We start from the raw sequence: 18,287 nt of genomic DNA on the forward strand, positions 1-18,287 counted from the left end.
ACAACCGTAAACTGGGACTTGTCTATTTACTGCAGCTGTGAAGCCTTGACTTTGGGCGTGTCCCTTCACAGTCGGGAAATTTACATGTGCTGGCCTGGAATCGAACCCAACGCTGTCTACATCACTCCACTATCAATGCACTTGCCTGGATAAACTCATAAATAAATAACTGCTTCAAAATCTGCAAAAAGTAGGGGAGGTAGCGATAAACCAGGATATACCGGGGGAACGCTAGCCAACAAAAAAGCGCCAGACACACACACGCGCACACACAAACAGCGGTATCCCAGCTGGCTAGCTGGGACCCAGAGGCCATTAAGACATTTAAAGGAGACAGTCCAAGAGCGGGGAGGAGAGGGCGCACGGGGGATTGGTCAAGGGAAGAGTAGAAGCGTGCTCTGTGCATGGTTACATCCACAGGGGCAAAAAATGTTGAATATAAACAAACAGTGACAGAAGTAGCGGCAGCTTGCAGGCGAGCTTTTCTCTCTTGTAAAGTGTGCCTCAGAAAAAGCAAATAATGCTCACTAAACAACTTTGAAGCCACCAGGGGGAAGCTACGGTGCTGGATAAACATGTCGCTTACTATTACTTCTAGAAAGAGAAACGAAAGCCATCATTCAGAGCAGCTTACAATGACTCCCCAGTGAGCATCCACACGTCATGCGGCGTCTGCCCAAGTCCATGCTCCAACTCCTCGAACCAGCCGGCAAGAGAACGCAAGCAGACCAGAAGAGGAAGAAGACGTGCGGCAGCCAGCAAGTCGGAGAGAGGAGGAGAAAAGAGAGACTCCCTCTGTTCTCTGCCAGCCGGCCTGCCAGCCGGGCACTCTCCTCTTCCCTCCCTCCATGGTTCCCCTCCGTGGAGCTTTTCTCCACCTCCCTCCCTCTATGGTTCCCTCCCTGGAGCTTATCTGTCCAGAGACTTTTACTTATTCCGACCTCTTCCTAGCCCCTTGCTTACCTTCCCCCAGCACACTCTTTACTCACAATTGTGTTCCCAAAGCACCATGATCACGAGGAGCTCCGCTGTGGTACTGACGGATGATCGGCATCGGTATAGTAGTTTTGAAGCCCTGATCGAAGATGCCAGTTTTTGTTTTTTTCTGTGAAATACATCTAGAATTTTGTCAAGGTAACCACAACATCCATTGGTTGCTTCCAAGCAGAGAAATCCTTTATGGTGCAATTGTTCAGCTTGAGAAAAAACAAACAGTGATCAGGCGCAATGCATGAGCTCCATAAATGATGTGTCATCTTAGGGAGGGGGACAGGGTCCAGCCCAATGAATTCAACAGGGACCAACACAACTTTGTAAACAAAGGACAGCAATGGTAGACAGCTAGCTCTTTATTCTTTTGGCATTTTCATTTGTTCATTTCATATCGTTCCTCACGCTAATTATGATCCGCCGGACAAAATTTAATGTATATTCCGCTGTATAATTTTGATGCACATCACACAAAGGGGGAAGTGTGTGGCTGTTTCTAGCTTCAAGACAAGCTTTGCTTCAGAAAAGATGCTTCATATTCTTCCAGTTCCATTCCTACTTTTATATGGAGCGGATGAATCACTGTTGAGCCTGCAACTTATACCAATTTAATGGTACTGAAACGTTATCTGGTGGTTTATGACTATTTTGGTCCCCTTCACAACAATGAAAACTGAGTAACGTGGAGGAAACTAGAAAGAGCTGGAGAAATATGAGCAGGATAGAGAGAGGTGAAAGTTGATCCCCCTGTGATCTCATCAAGCTGAGTCGCCAGCAGGCGGCTAAGAGGAACACCCGTCTCACCTTCCTCCCCCCAACCTCCCATCTTACAAAGAGCTCAAACTGAACGACCGATCGGATCAAGTCCCAACCGCGCCTTCTTGCTTGTATACGAAAACAGCATGGTGACACGTGCCACTGCACGAGACCAGCACGCGGCACTGAAAATGCATTTCATCAGACTAGGTTATTATAGTTAAGGACAATTAGCCCAATAATTACAACTAATCTTGAAAAAGCGCATGTAATTGCTTTAAAAAAAGAAGAATAAAAAGAAAACAGTCAAACTGCATCTTGTATATTGTACTATTCACACTGTCAGTTGATTTTTTTTCTGTAAAAGTGGACATACAAAATTACACACGCTGTACATTTAACCACACAAGTACTTCATCTTACAGAAACAGCTTTGTCTCAGCTAGCTTAAAGCTAACACACAATGCAAACTGAAATGCATGGGCTAACAAATAGCATCCATGTCACGATATGAACCTTTTAAAAAGCAAATATTCAAATAAAAACAACAGAAAGATGATAGAAGACCACTCGCAGGCATCTCTGCTGTCTATTCTGCAAAAAGGAGTTCGAATTGTGCAGCTTTGTCTCGACATTTATCTTAGTGACTTTTCATCGAATCTCTTTGTTTTGTCTGCCTGTGTTCACCTCACCGCCTCCCTGAAGGCCAGGGCACACACAAAAGAAGCAGAATATTTGCCTCTCGGGCAAGTGTAGGAGCATAATTCAGCGTGTATGCAAGCAGAACTCAACCCAACTATATAGATCGCTCTCTCATTCGTTCGCTCTCTCTCTCTCTCTCTCTCTCTCTCTCTCTCTCTCTCTCTCTCTCTCTCTCTCTCTCTCTCTCTCTCTCTCTCTCTCTCTCTCTCTCTCTCTCTCTCTCTCTCTCTCTCTCTCTCTCTCTCTCTCTCTCTCTCTCTCTCTCTCTCTCTCTCTCTCTCTCTCTCTCTCTCTCTCTCTCTCTCTCTCTCTCTCTCTCTCTCTCTCTCTCTCTCTCTCTCTCTCTCTCTCTCTCTCTCTCTCTCTCTCTCTCTCTCTCTCTCTCTCTCTCTCTCTCTCTCTCTCTCTCTCTCTCTCTCTCTCTCTCTCTCTCTCTCTCTCTCTCTCTCTCTCGACTAGACAATGCTTGTATCATCAAGGGAAAAAACTGATGAAAGGAGGAAACATGTTACGTTATTTAAGCAACTTAATATACCACTTGAACAGGAATATTTGACACTTAAAGCCTCCAAAAAAAGTTAAAATACCCGATGTATTAAGACTAGCGTACAATAAAGTGCACAGTAAACCCCCATTAGCAGGTGATAGACATGGAGCACTACGAATAGAGAAAAAGTGAGTCATTGAAGCCCCCTTTTTTTTATCTACCTTTAGATGCCACAGAATGGTGGCAAAGCATTCATTCACATTCGTTCTTTTCATTTAATTTTCCAAAGATCAAAATAAAATTTGGCTACACACTTCACCACACACTTGTTGTGTCCAAGGACTGGCAACCTGAGGCCAAGGCCAAGGCCAAGGACTTGCCTCCGAGGCCAAGGTCAAGGACTTGGAAAATTTTCAGAGGCCAAGGCCATGGACCAAGGACTGATTTTGAAGCTGAGGCCTAGCCGAGGACATGTATAAAACAATGCTATATATATACCACTTGGCAGGTCCTCATGATTTGCAACACCCCTCCATCATAACCCCTTGCACTCCCTAACGCTTGAATGAAGTGTTTTTATTCAAAGAGTAGAACAGTCAGGGTATGTGTTATTTATACTGAGAAAACCCACGCAGGCCCGGGGAGAACATGCAAACAGGGAGGCCGGAGCTGGAATCGAACCCGGTACCTCTGCACTGTGAAGCCCACGTGCTAACCACTGGACTACCGGGCCGCCACAATAACCAATACTATTTCATAATATTTTTCACAGCGATTAGCCTACAAATCTAATGACCAATTTGCCTCGTAATCGTGCCTCGCGTCGTATTTCGCGCTCGCGTTCTGTGCATATGTCACAGGTGAGTTTAGTCATACGCCCTTTGGACAATTCATATCAGACTCATTCCCATTTCTTAAATATCGTAATGAGTAGACCTTGGTGAGTTTTTTATCGCCGCCATCTCAAACTTTCATCCGCGTGATTCCTCAGTTTGCGGACTAAAATAACAACCCGCATGCGCACATAATGTCATCTGTTGCGCCCCCTCCCACTGAAAACAAAACAAAATGAAAGTAAATGAGAAGAAACACACTCACACACCACACTACATCACAAACACACATACAGGCGCAGTGAAATCGCATTGATCACACAGTCAACTCAAGTGCGGTGACTTTTATAGTTAAACTATTTTTCGGTACCGTGAAAATGACGCCATGGAAACGGCACGCTACCGGTAACGATTGTTACTGTGAAATCCTCAGGCTTGCCGTAGTTTTTTTGTTTGTTTGTTTTGACCCTCTCTAGAATGACCTCCCACTGAAAATTCGGCACGCCTCCTCGCTGCCCATCTTCAAAACCCTCCTCAAAACTCACTTGTATTCTTTGGCATTCGACTCAGCATGACTTAGATTTGTTCTTGGTTTTACGGTTTGGTGCTTTCTACCGCCTATAGTACCGATTTGTCTTACTGTTTGTTGTGCATGTTAAATTGCTCACAGCACTTTGTATGCAGCGATGGCTGTTTGAAAGTGCTCTATAAATACAGTTGACTTGACTTGACTGAGAAGTCCCAAATACGTACGGTACATTATTTGGAACTGTGCATCCCGTGTGAAAATTATGCGTCTAGGATGCGGGACGCAGAGGTAACGAGATGGCTGATCTCTAAACACTCTCTGAGTACTACTATTATTACCACTACCACTAATACTACATTAATTAATACCTTCAACTTCACAATAATAAAAAATAATTAAATCAACCATTATTTTAAACTATGTTTTATCAATAGTCATTATTCCAAACATGAGAAAGCATTCAGCAAACATAACTGGAATCGAACAAATGGACTCCAAATCCCAACTACCAAACCCGGAAATGAAGTGCCGGCATTATTGACTCCAGCTGTAACGGAAATTACTTGGTTCAAACAAACATTCTAGTGCCACCACACAAACGTGACGACTGTGCAAACATAACTAAATAAAAGACACCACTGGTACAGAAAGGCTTTACACGCTTTTTAAACTGCCGATCGCAAACGGAACGAACCGTGATTGAAACTAACTGATGCCGCTCTTTACACCTTGCACTGACTGTCACCTGTCAGTAGCAGCCCCGCCCCACTTAAAGCGCCAGATAAAGTCATCGACATAGGTTTCCCTGGATGGATTTTGTTTGATTTCTCCATGATTTTTGCGGTCCTCGGGCCCACTTTACATCTGCGGACAAAGGATTAGAGGCTCAAATCCTTCGTTGTGTCCGAGGACCGGCAACCCGAGGCCAAGGCCAAGGCCAAGGACTTGACTCAGAGGCCAAGGACCAAGGACTGGACTCCGAGGCCAAGGCCAAGGACCATGGACCGACTTTCGGTCCTCGAGCCGGTCCTCGAGGCCAAGGACCGGCTCGAGGAACACATCACTGCCATACACCTGTAGTACTTCCTTGGCACAGAGATGCCAGAAGATGGTTCCAAAGCAATATAGTTATTGCTATGGTCTGAGCTGAAAGACAACAAATAGGAGTGACTTTTTTTAAGCAAATAAGAGCAGGTTGTTTGTGACTGCTGAAAATGTTTCTCCATCATGAGAGCTATCAGCAAAGTTTGATGTGCAGTATGTAAAGATCTACTATTTCCAGCACTTTGGATGGTGTCAAAAAAAAGGTTGTATTTCATATATTTGGTGATTGGTGCCGCATATGTCTAACTCTAAGAGAAATGTATTTGTTTCGGAAAAAATTGTCACAAAAGGGTTGAAGAAGGAATCTAGAAGAGTCAGATGTGGATAGAGCCACTTTACTCTCTGAGCCATTCCGCTCCTACTGTGGGTTCATGTATTGCTGGCGGAATACTTTTATCTTTTTTGGAGACACCTGTAATATCCAGTACTACCACACAGTGGCATGGCTCAGGGGGAAGAGTGGCTGTCTCCCAATCTGAAGATCATCAGGGATTTGTTCCTGTGCCCTGCAAGTGACAAAATAATAATAATAATAGTATAAGTAAAATTCAGTCAAAAAATAAAATATCACACCCATTTCTTTTCTGTGTAGGGACGTGGATTTACGTGTTGCTATGAAATCACTCACCGAGACAGACGACTTATCCATTTTTTCATTTGCTCGATTTGAAACAATGTTGCGCTGTGCTCGGCTGCTGCCAGAGTCACATGAAAGAAGACTTAACACTTCCTCCTCCTTGGCCGTTTATGCACGCTGATTCGCCGAATGAAGATTTATCACTCCCTCCTAGTTTACAGCCAATCAATGGGCCTGTTTATTTTTTCTTCTGAAAGTGAATAAATACTTGATAATGTCAAATTGCATGTCGTGAAAGCAACGATAATATCCATGACGACATACACCCATCTGTACCTCTCAAAATGTTTATTTTAAGCCAAACTTTCTCGTGACAAGTTATAAAATGTCACAGAGAAGTGACCTTATTAAAAATTTTCAACGGAAAAATGCTTGAAGCAAGTGAAACGCTAAGACACAAAAAAAGCATGATTAGTAGAAAGAAGGAGTATATTTTGCCTTGAAACGATATTTCTTCTTGCTTAAATTTTGTAGTAAGTGCTCTTCCGATTTTGCGCGTGTAGCTGATTTCTTTTCATTGCTCTGTGACGCGACGTCATCGTTCAAGAGTTTCCCCAGGGGGACATTGGGCACCTAGGCCATCTGGGAAGTGACGCAATCATTATGACAGCACACGCATTGAAGGGAAATGTCACATTGGGGCATCAAAACTCACTGACTCACACCAACATTCATCTATGACCCGCTTACACAATTTGTACTTTTCACCATCATGTCACATAGAAAACTGAACCGCGCAACCACATGGACAGAGTTTAGAAGTCTTGTTCAAAAGCACAGTACAAGACTTGCATGCTGTGCATGGATGGACGGCTGTATTTTCTCTCACACACACACACACGCACACGCACACGCACACACACACACACACACACCTCTCTCTCTTTATTCATTATTTGTTCAGTACTCAGAGTCTTCAACGAGACTACCATGATTGCAGACCTGTATGTCTGAGGGCCAGCCAGCCCACTTTCTGTATGAGTTTCCTTTTCCCAGCGGTTGCGAAGCCACCACAGCGCCAAAGGCACTGATGACACAACATCTCCAGTGATATTATGACCATTTCATTGCATCACATGTCTGCGCACTTTGCAGCGCTCTGGCTCTCAGACGGTCACGCTTAACAAAAGTGCACACGCATGCACATCCGAGGTGAGTCATGGATTAGTTACAGCAGAGTGTGTCTCAGCTCTGTCAAAAGCATGCTGTTTAGCTTAGAGGACGATTTGTTTGTGCTATTTCACTGCAAATTGAATATCAGTGAACATGGGCTCCTGGGCACTTGGCCCATTACTGGTCAATAAAGATGTCGAGTGAACGACAACTTAATGCGTTTTGGTGGAACAATGAATGGGGTGAATCCTACTCGTCACTGTCGGGATGTCTATAGAACTCATTCCGATTGGGACTGTTTTTGTATAAAACCCAGCCAAGGAAGTGAAAATACGACATTTTACAACTGAATACAGCTAGAACTGAACACAGCTTCCTTTTTGTCCAATCGGACTCTTTTTAAGATGTTGCAAGTGTGTCTCTCAAAGGTTTTGTCCTGTTGTCCGAATTTGTGAGGTCTGAGGTAATTGGTGTTGCACATGAGATGGCAGTACGTCACTCTTGATGCATGTGAAGGTGCGCTTCTCAGTCAGGTTACCGCTAAATGAAACCCAGGAGCTAGCAAAATGAGTAAAAAACAAATGTCTTTAGAAAGTTTCTAGAGGAAGAGGAAAACGCCCAGCCAGGAGACAGAAGATGGGCCTATAACTTAAAAAAAGAAGGCTACATTTATATACAGTATCAAGAGTCCTACTTAAAATACTGATTTATCTCAACGGGAGATTCCCACGCACCAAGCCCACTCTGCATAATATGTGGCGATGGTCAGTCGTATTTTCCATAAACTTTGTATTTGCGCTATATCTTATTTTGAAGGCATGTTTAAACATTACCATAGCAACTAACACAGTTTTCATACAGGTAATATCATATTATTTTGTTGTACTTACCTGCCACAACTTAAAGGCCGATCCCTGATAATATTGTCTGACACTAAACCGGGTCTGTGGGGCAAAAAAGATTGGGGACCGCTGTACTAAAAGACTTTTTTTTTTTGCTTTGTTTTTACATGCCTGGCTCGTACACCTTTCATCTATGCATATGATCTTGTGACACACCCACGTCGCATATTTCAATATGTTTGAATGTAGTCTGAAGTACGTTTGAACATTTTCGCCAGTGAAAATATTGTTACTTCTTTAGCTACTTTGCTTCTGTAGCTAAGCTTTATTTGCAATGATGTGCAAAAGATGTGTCGACACCCGAACGGACAAACTTTGTGGGGAACATTTCCTTTTTCACATACAGCCAGATAGGTTTAATTTTTTTTGCAAATGAAATGATCATTTAGAAACTCAATTTTATATTTGCTTGGGTGGTCTCCATGTGACATTAAAATTGGTTTTGTGAACTGAAACCTTTATGTGTGAAAAATATGTAAAGAAGACAGAAATCAGGAAGAGGTCAAATACTTTTTCATGGCACTGTAAGACCCTATTCAGGTCTTTTCTTGTTATTGTCTAATAATATTGGTGGCCATACTGCCGAGACTGAGATAAGTCTGTCGTCGTCACCACAAAACTATTGGCAAGCAATGTTTCCAGCCGAGTTTGGCAGAGAGTTGGGGATCCTCCTTGTGATGTCGCACTTAGCTTGAAGAGCCCAAAGAAGAGAGAGCAGCAACGAGTGTGCGTGACGTACATGCATGTAGGACCATGACTCAGTCCTAATGTTTTCCTGTAACGAGACATGCATGGAAAGCTTGTGTTTTGGATGCAGTGGCTGAGTGAGAATGAGGAGTGGAAGCAGCCGATCACCTCCCGCTGCCTCCCTTACAGCCTCTCAACAGCTGTGCACAGATGGCCAGCATGTTTATCGACGTGCACGTAAGAGACAGACAGTCACTTGCTGCGTCGGTCAATAAGCTCTTACTTTGTTTACATACAGGATGACGCCTGGACGGGGAGGAACCTGTCATAAGAGCATATTACAGACATCGCTCCCCTTTGACCAAGGCTCCCGCAGATCAAAAGCGCATTTCACTTTGAGGTGTGTTGGTAAATACAAATAGGCAGTGATTATTATAAATTCAAGCCAACTAACTTGTCTCTTTTTCTTATCGGGTGGACATTTCACCTTTGGCTGATAGACTAAAATTCATGAAATTGATTTTTTAAATTCATTTTTAATTGGATCGGTGAACAGAATTGATTGACGATGTTGTTAAAAAAGTCTACCCACCCCTAATTCAAATTACAGGTTTCAGTGGTATTCAAAATGAGGTCATTTCAATACTTTTGAATGTGACCTACAGTATAATATTTGCGAGTCAAAGAGAAAAAATATATATTTCAACAAATTAGTTCTTCACCACACCCATCAACCGTTCATTCATTTGCCTGTTTAGGAAATTCGCCATAATTAGTTTTGGGCGTCATTTCAGTTTGGGTTTGTATTGTTCAGTTCATTTGTGTGGCAGTAAGGTAGTGGGATTCAGGAGTTGTTCATCTAACTTTGCCGTGTCATGTGCCCCTTGTTAAGATGACACCACCCTTCATCCCAAACTTTGCACACTACTTTTTACTCCCAACTCCCACACCTCTGTTGCCATCATGTGAAAGGGACATAACTCAATCAGTGTGCCATTCAGAATGAGATCTCTTTAATGTAGAACTATGAGAAAATGTGTGGATTCCAACTAGGTTTCAACCTAAATGAAGTCACAAATGACTTTTTATAGCAACTAAAGCACACTGTCGTGCTGGAGCCGCGAGGCGATCACTAACATTTGTTTTTTACGCCTTTACTTAAACATAAAAGAACTCCCACTCATGAAATTGTTAACATGAATCTGAATGAGTCTGTTTAATGCCAATGTCAGGCATTTAGGCTGTTGTTATTGCAAGTCCTCACTGAAATTAAAAGAAATGTTGAACGAGCACAAAAGTCCAGTGTGACCCATCTTTGCTTTTTAACTCCAATTTGGCTGGTGTTGGTCTTTCCTTCTCTGAGCCAACTGTACAGAGTAATTGCACCATCCATTGTTGGTTCTCCTGCATTCCCCCCATCACACTCCGTCCTGCGAAACATCCTCACCTGGTTCTTTCTTATGCGTGGCCCTCTGCCCCCTTTTTTCACCCCACAAGCATGCATCTCCCAGCCCCCAACAGCCCCACAAGTCTCACTCTCCCCTGGGCCATGTGGACAGCTGTATGGCTTTTGTGTTTGACACGTATGTTGGCAGAAGGCAACGCACGCTCACATGCACTCGCAGGCCTAATTCTCTGCGCAGGATAACAACAGGGCGCCCCATTGTATCATAGATTAACTCGCAGGAGAGCACACACACACACACACACACAAGTGTCCCAGAAGCCCACAAGGTCCCTTAAGTGTGAATATGCTATGAGGCAGAAAGTCAGAAGCTGAGAGGATGGGGGAGGCTAAATCAAGGGACGGACTTCACTTGTCTGCTTTTTCACAACGGTATCATTCGGCCAAAATCTTTGTCCTTAAAATGACAGGAAGTTGTTTTCAGCATATTTATCACAGGGGATGCATGACAGACCCACCTACAAGCTCTAAAAGGCCACGATATAGGGGCCACTTATTTCTTGTTGTTGGCATTTTGGCATATTTGGCATATTCTTTTATTTTCTTGGTACACCCGCTTGGACAAAGCGGTACACAACTAGACAAGTTATTTGGCTTGAATTTGTAATGATCACTGTATTTGCCAGCACATCTTAAAAGTAATCTTACACCTTTAATCTGTGGAGGGAGCCTTGGAGTAAAGGGGAGCAATGTCTGCAATATGCTCTTATGCCAGGTTCCTCCCCGTTCAGGCGTCGTCCTGTATGAAAACAAAGTAAGAGCTTATTGACCGACGCGGCAAGTGACTGTCTGCCTCTTATGTGCATGGGGAGCTGCTTCCATTCCTCATTCTCGCTCAGCCACTGCATCCACAACACAAGCTTTCCATGCGCGTCTCGTGGCAGGAAAACATTAGGCCTGAGTCATGGTCCTACATGCATGTACGTCACGCACACTCGTTGCTGCTCTCTCTTGTTTGGGCTCTTCAAGTTAAGTGCGACATCACTAGGAGGATCCCCAACTCTCTGCCAGACTCGACTGGAAACATTGCTTGCCAATAGCTTTGTAGAGATGACAACAGATGTATCTCAGTCTAGGCAGTACGGCCATCAATATTATTTGACAACAACAAGAAAAGACCTGAATAGGGTCTTACATCTTCTAGTTTCTGTGGCCAATAAATAAAGAGCATTCTAAGTTATTTTAAAATTGGCAGAAAGCGATGGATTATTTGCTCATTGATTTTTCTTATTAACACATTTCAACATAAAAAAAAGATGACATTCAACACCGCTCCCCCCAGGGGAAAAAGGCAGATTTTTGCTGAGAACACACTACTGTAATGTAAAGTTAAATATTTACTAAAAGGACAAATGTGAAAGCGTCAAATGTTCTTCCTGTAATTCATAACATTATTGCTTTAAGCATTAAGGTACCAAAAATAATTTTTATTCATTATATTTTTATAATTAATCCGCTGATTAATTGTTTATCAGAATTTCATTCTCCTTAAAAAAAAATCCACAGCGGTCAGACACTTGTGACAACACTTGAAGTGTCCTACATAACCTCGCAGAGACTTAAGACAATGCAAACTGCATGTCAGCCAAGTAGGATTCTGTGAAAGTGTTTTAAATGCATGTTATTTTTTGGGGGTGTACAGCGGGGCCCTCAGTATGCAACGTTTATACTTTGTAAATCCCAATATGCACATAAACAAGCTACCAGAGAAGTCATAATCACAGGAAACTCTTTTGTGAAAACACTTCCAGGGCATGAATGAAATCATCAAAAGGAAACACTGTCCATAAAGTCAAACCTCAATTGATTTTGCTGGATAAAATCTCAAATTCAGGCTAAATAAATAAATAAAACATATGACAACTCTTTTCATCAAAAAGGCGAAATGGCCACTCTACTACGAAATGCATTTTCTTTTTATTTATCCCGGTTATTTATTTAAACTTGTTTTTTGTATTTTTATTGGGGAAGGACACAAGAAAAAGATCTTCCCAAATGTATTCCAGGTACTTCATCTCCGAGCGTCTGCCCTCTCAGCTGTCCTTTTGTCAACCCATTTTTGCCCATCTCTCCTTCAGACCTTTACACCCACCCATCATTTTTCAATCCACTGCCAGGCCTTCATTTTCCTCTCCTGCCCCTTCTTCCCTGCATGCACTCTCGCAAACAGCTGCTGCTGTGCGTCTGTCGCCTGTGACCTCTCTGCGCCACGTGCCAAGACCTTCTGGCGACGGCCCCCCAAACAGCCTCGGTCACTAATGCGTGTATGGAGACGGATGTGTGCACAGGCGCGCACACTTCCCATGCATACATGACGGGTGGATGTCTCCCTCACAGTGGAGACTCTGATCACATGGCATTCATTTGTCAATTAAGGAGGCCACAGGTGGCAAATTCTTCAATGTAATGAGCCTGGAAGTCAAGTCAAGTCAACAGTATTTATAGAGCACTTTCAAACAGCCATCGCTGCATACAAAGTGCTGAACATGGAGCAATTTAACATGCACAATAAACAGTAAGACAAATCGGTAATAAAGGCGGTAGAAAGCACCAAACAGTAAAACCAAGAACAAATCTAAGTCATGCTGAGTCGAATGTCAAAGAATACAAGTGAGTTTTGAGGAGGGCTTTGAAGATGGGCAGCGAGGAGGCTTGCCGAATGTTCAGTGGGAGGTCATTCCAGAGAGAGGGACCAGCAACAGAAAAGGCTCGATCCCTTCTGAGCCTCAGTTTAGTTCTTGGTACTTCTAACACAGTCTGGTCCACAGACCTGAGGCGCCGGGCAGGTGTGTAGGGGCGGATGAGCTCAGAGAGGTAAGATTTGAAAACAAAGAGGAGGATCTTGAAAATAACTCAATCTTGAAAATAAAATGAATGGGGAGCCAGTGAAGGGATGCCAGAGTAGGAGTTATGTGCTCCCTCTTATGAGTACCAGTCAAGAGGCGAGCAGCAGCATTCTGGACCAGCTGAAGCCGCTTAATGGAGGACTGGCTGACTCCAAAGTAAAGGGCATTGCAGTAATCGAGCCGGGATGTGACAAAGGCATGAATTACTGTCTCAAAGTGTTCATGTGAGAGGAGAGGTTTTATTTTGGCAAGCTGTCTAAGGTGAAAGAAGCTGGATTTAACAACGGCACCAATTTGCCGATCGAGTTTGAAATCACTGTCCAGTTTAAGGCCCAAGTTTGAGACCGTTGATTTCAGATAAGGAGACAGGGGCCAAAGTCTACAGGATGGAATGTACAAGGGCCACTGGGACCAAACAATATCACCTCTGTCTTCTTTTCTTTGAATTTCAAGAAATTTTGTGCCATCCAGGTTTTGACTTCTTCCAGACAGGATAGGAGTGGCCTTTTTAACCTGGGTAGTTTACAGCCATGATGATAATGGCAAATGCAAACACAGTGCTAGCGACCCAGCATGTGCAAAACCATTTTGTCAAGTTCAGCGAAGTTTAAAACAAAGTATCCATCCATTCATTTCCTGATTTATCCTTACAAGGGTCCAGGGGGGGAGGGGGGGGGAGCTGATCCCAGCCATCTTCGGGCAGTAGGCGGGGGAACCGGTTGCCAGCCAATCACAGGCCACATAGAGACGAACAACCATTCGCGCTCACACTCACACGAGGGACAATTTTGAGTGTTCAATCAGCCTGTCATGCATGTTTTTCGAATGTGGGAGGAAACCGGAGTGACTGGAGAAAACCCATGCAGGCACAAGGAGAACATGCAAACTCCACACAGGGAGACGGGAGCCGGAATTGAACCCCGCACCTCTGCACTGTGAAGTCGACCTGCTAACCACTCGACCACCGGGCTGCCTAAAAAACTAAAAACAATGAAAGCATTCAAATGATTACTACTGACTCAGGAAGGAATATTTCAATAATGCATGCTCTCTAAAGAGAGTTGTCTCTCACTATGTCATCAATGGGAGAGCACAGTAGACATCAAGAAATGCACAGTATGACGCAACGGTAGCTATCCATTTGTGAAATGCTATTTACCTGATTTACCTCACGTCGCAATTATAGAAATCATCAGTACAATACAAAAATACAATAGGTCGTATTTTTCTGACTCAGGTGATCTTTTTTTCCACATAGTTTGGCTGGCCTGGCGACTTTGACCCGGGTGTGACTTGTATAGCTTAAAGTGAGAGCTCGGAATGGCAGCCAAAATCCCAAATCAATTCCAAATCATGTTGAAGGCAATGAACACCTTTCCTGCTGTCAGCATTAATAGGTAATGGGAACTTGGTTTGGGAGTCGCAGCTCTACTGCTCTTTCCCCCCCAAAATGCAAATCAAAGTCCAGTGCGATTTATATATAACTTTTTCTTCCTCATGATGCCTTTCTTGACTGCTGAGACTTGTACTCCTGAGTGGCTTACGGAAATAGCATCCGGCTGGGGCACATGTACCGTATTTTCCGGATTATAAATCGCAGGGTTTTTTTTTTCTCCATAGTTTGGCCAAAGGTGTGATTTATACTCTGGAGCAATTTATGTGTGAAATGATTAACACATTATATCCTTGCACATGTTATTTTCATATTAAACCACTAGAGGGTGCTCTAGGCCTGTGTTGATACTTTCCACATTGGCGGTAACTGATAAGAACAACTGACGATGACTCTGACGTAAGGGAAGTCGAAGAGGAAGCGCCGCATCTTCTATGTCCGGAGTTTGCAGAGTTCTTTAAAAGTGAGACATATTTTATGCAATAAATTTCTGCAAAAATGCGAGTTATACTCCAGTGCAACCTATGTGTTGTTTTTTTCTTCTTTAGTGTGCATTTTATGGCTGGTGCGACTTATACTCAGGAGCGACTTATAGTCCTGAAAATACGGTATATCAGGTGGAGGAGTTCACAATCGATATGTAGCAAATAAAATAACCAAAAACCAAACAATTAAAATGCTTACAAACAAATGTACGTCGATCACGATGGACGTTATTTTTAGTCTCACTTGGTTGTGAAAGGTTTGGCACTGACCAAACAACCAGAGGATGGGAAAACAAAGACGTCCTTGAGTGCCATTGAGACGATATTTTAAGTGACATCAGCCAGCCATAGGCCCGGGGCACAAGAGATTAGTGTGGCAACACACAGGCTGAAATTTGATGAGACAAAAAGAAATAACTACATTAAAGATAAATAAATTAATGAAATAAAAACAAATAAAACATCTACACACAAGTACGTTCCAGGAGCAGGGCAGCCAAGAAAACCTGCCACAAAACACACTGCTGGCAATAGATACAATTTCATTCCAGTGATTATGGTCATGAATCAATCAGCAGTTGACTTCGCGCGCGTCTCGCCAAGATTGTGCTTTCTGCCTTTTTCTGGGCGCGTAAGACTGCAGCCTAGCACCCGGGATCATGAATCATATTGAAACAATAGACTAAACGCCACACCTGAGGCATCCAGACGAATATGAGGCAAGAACAATCACGTGTCGCCGTGGGGGGGACAGAATGGCCACCTCCCACGAGTCGAGTCCACACATGGATAGCAAGTGTGAACTCTGGACTGGATCATGACACGATGGCAAAGAGACACATCTGGGGCCCTCGCAAACACACGTGAGGATAACCGTCAGACACCTGAAGATTATTTCAATACATGATGGAACATGCCGCTAGACAAGAAAGACTAATAAGACACTATGCATCTTGGAATCAACAGAGTAGCTTCGCTCTTTTCGCTGATGTTAGATTAAAGAAACCAGTCGCTACGGACAAGCTCAAGTGAATGAATGAAGCTCATTAATAATCAATGTGTGTTACCAAGATCATTTTATTTATTCAGAGCAGATGGAAATGGTTTCAGGTGAAATGACCTTGTGCACGTTGAACTTCATACAATAGTTATGAGGCTCAGGATCCAAGTCTACGTCATTGTGTTCTTTTTTTGTTTTTTTGTTGTTTTGTTTTTAAGCTGTTCTAGTGTCCACGCTCGGGGCTGAAGGTGAAAGGTCACTCAGGTAGAGGACGTGGACAAGAGCACAACTGGTCACAACCATCCATAAGAGCACTCAGACCTACGGCAGGCTTTAACATTTGTCACCTGTGAATCGACCAGCCAACAACTCTGGTTTAACTAAAAACAAAAATAAGAAAAAAAATAGAAAACCCGATATTGGGTTGAAATCCACACAGCATTATTAAATCCCTCCTGAATTCCCTACATTTGGAGACAATGTTTCTGAAGGGTCCGAAAAACAAATTTCACGCAATCTGAATGATGTTTTTTTTCTCTCCCCTACTCCAAGTCGAACTTGGCACTTCCCTGCACCTCGTGAGTGATCGGTATTCACCAAAACGACTGTTGCCCCACTGGACTGAGCTAAACCATGTTACCAGCTTATTTATTATTCTTGACCTATTGACAGTAAATACAGTAAGTGCCATGAGATACCAATTGAATTCGTCCACTGGCCACGCTCTCCACTCAAAACATGTGAACAAATCCTGCCACTAATCTGTTCCAGCTTGCAGCCAAATCCAAACCAAGAATGTGTTTTTATCAAACAAGGAAAATAGCTATCTATAATATTTTGCTTCAGAACAACATGCGGTACCAACAAATAAATAGAATGAAAAAAATGAAACTGTTTTTGTCACATTTTTTGCTTCAATTGTCTATACATAGAAGTGTGTCAGTTACACAGTAAGCCACATCACAGTAATATTGGTCAGTCATTCCTCCATTTGTATTGTTTCGTCTACATGTGTTGCTTGAGCTTGCTTAGAGGGTATAGCATCGTGGCAATGATGCCATTTGTTAGCCCAACTATGGTGTTTTGCATTGTTAGTTAACATGAAGACATTTGACTTTTTCGCAGACCAAGCTACGTGGTTGTTTTAAAAACACGAGTGATTCCCTTTGTTTTACGTTTAGTTTGACAGTAAACTTCATCCGGGAGTGGCCTTAAACAGGCTGGAACCTTTTTTGTTGTTGACTAAATAAGATATCTTCTCGGATATGTGCCTTTTTGGGGATACATTCCAAGTAATGATCAATGCGTGGCCCGGACAAGGTTTCAAGGAAATCAGCTGAGTGGAGAGTTTGCACAATCTTGCACACCACACTCATTAAAGCATTACCGCCTTGCGCTGGGCAGACGTAATAAATCAAACACAAACACTAGCTTACATGCAAAAAGGTGAAGGGCTGTCCTTCATCTTGGAATCGTGATACAGCAGGTCATAAAGTCTTCTTTGTCAGCATTTCGCAGTCACACTTCTTGCATGTCACATTGCAAAGAAACACCCAGGTCCGGCCCAGCCAAAACATTCTGTTGTCTCAGCACGTGACACTGCCAGCATCCGAGAGGTCTTTACTTCCCTCCGCCGCCAAAACCCTCAAAAGGCTTTCCCCAAACAAACATGATCACACACTCAGAGCATCGGAATGATCATCAGGGAAATGTTACCTACACTTGGGCGGCCCTGGATAATGAGCACACTGACAGTGGACGGCCAGCGATGGGTCTCATTCAGCAACACCCTTTAGTCATATAGTGCTTGCGACTTATGGGTAAAAGTGTTAATAATCATTATTATTATTATAATCATTATTATTTCTGATGTAAAATCATCACTCAAAGGCATACTTAGTCTCTTTGTTTTATGTTTAATTTGATTCCCACTTGAAGTGGCAATAAAGATTTTGAAGCACCATTTTTGATGAAGCGGTCAATATCTGCAAAACTGTGGGCAGGTGACTTTCTCTCGGTGTCTGTCCGTCCCGCCTCACTTGCTTCAACTGGCTTATCTCCATGTCGGTCTGCTCTTGGGTCACTGATGAAGTATATGACAGCAATAGACACTGAAGGAATTTTTTTTTCTTTCCACGCTGGCTATATGAAGTGTCATGCGTTTTGGGGCTCATCACATCATATCGCGAGTAACGAGACGGGAGAAAAATTTGGGAGATATGAGGCAACACTCCGCCATCTCGTCATTTCATGGAGACGACTACTGAAGATGACTGTCCGTGTTTTATGTTATGTGTTGTAAAAGTTATATTATTGTGTTATTTTATGTTAGCTGTTTTTTATGTTAATGCTTCGAAA

At 43.1% G+C, this 18,287-nt stretch overlaps 2 protein-coding genes and 1 long non-coding RNA gene across 5 annotated transcripts in view; 1 reads left to right on the plus strand and 2 right to left on the minus strand.

Moving 5' to 3' along the window:
- The window catches only part of nmnat3 (nicotinamide nucleotide adenylyltransferase 3), a 266,385-nt gene that overhangs the window by 197,968 nt on the left and 50,130 nt on the right, over positions 1 to 18,287 (minus strand). The window lies entirely within an intron of this gene.
- The window catches only part of spsb4a (splA/ryanodine receptor domain and SOCS box containing 4a), an 81,682-nt gene that overhangs the window by 46,177 nt on the left and 17,218 nt on the right, over positions 1 to 18,287 (minus strand). The window contains exon 1 of one of the 3 annotated variants that reach the window (XM_052088571.1): positions 17,366 to 17,646. The exons of 1 other annotated variant lie outside the window; for it this stretch is intronic. The gene's annotated coding sequence lies outside the window, so the exon portion shown is untranslated. Of the gene's footprint in view, positions 1 to 634; positions 824 to 17,365; positions 17,647 to 18,287 lie in introns of those variants that run through there. One more of the 3 variants, XM_052088570.1, reaches the window with a different exon arrangement.
- The window catches only part of LOC127616808 (uncharacterized), a 121,420-nt gene that overhangs the window by 7,186 nt on the left and 95,947 nt on the right, over positions 1 to 18,287 (plus strand). The gene's annotated exons all lie outside the window — the stretch shown is intronic.

This window comes from Hippocampus zosterae, chromosome 15 (assembly GCF_025434085.1).
Source record: "Hippocampus zosterae strain Florida chromosome 15, ASM2543408v3, whole genome shotgun sequence".
NCBI classification, from domain to species: Eukaryota; Metazoa; Chordata; class Actinopteri; order Syngnathiformes; family Syngnathidae; genus Hippocampus; species Hippocampus zosterae.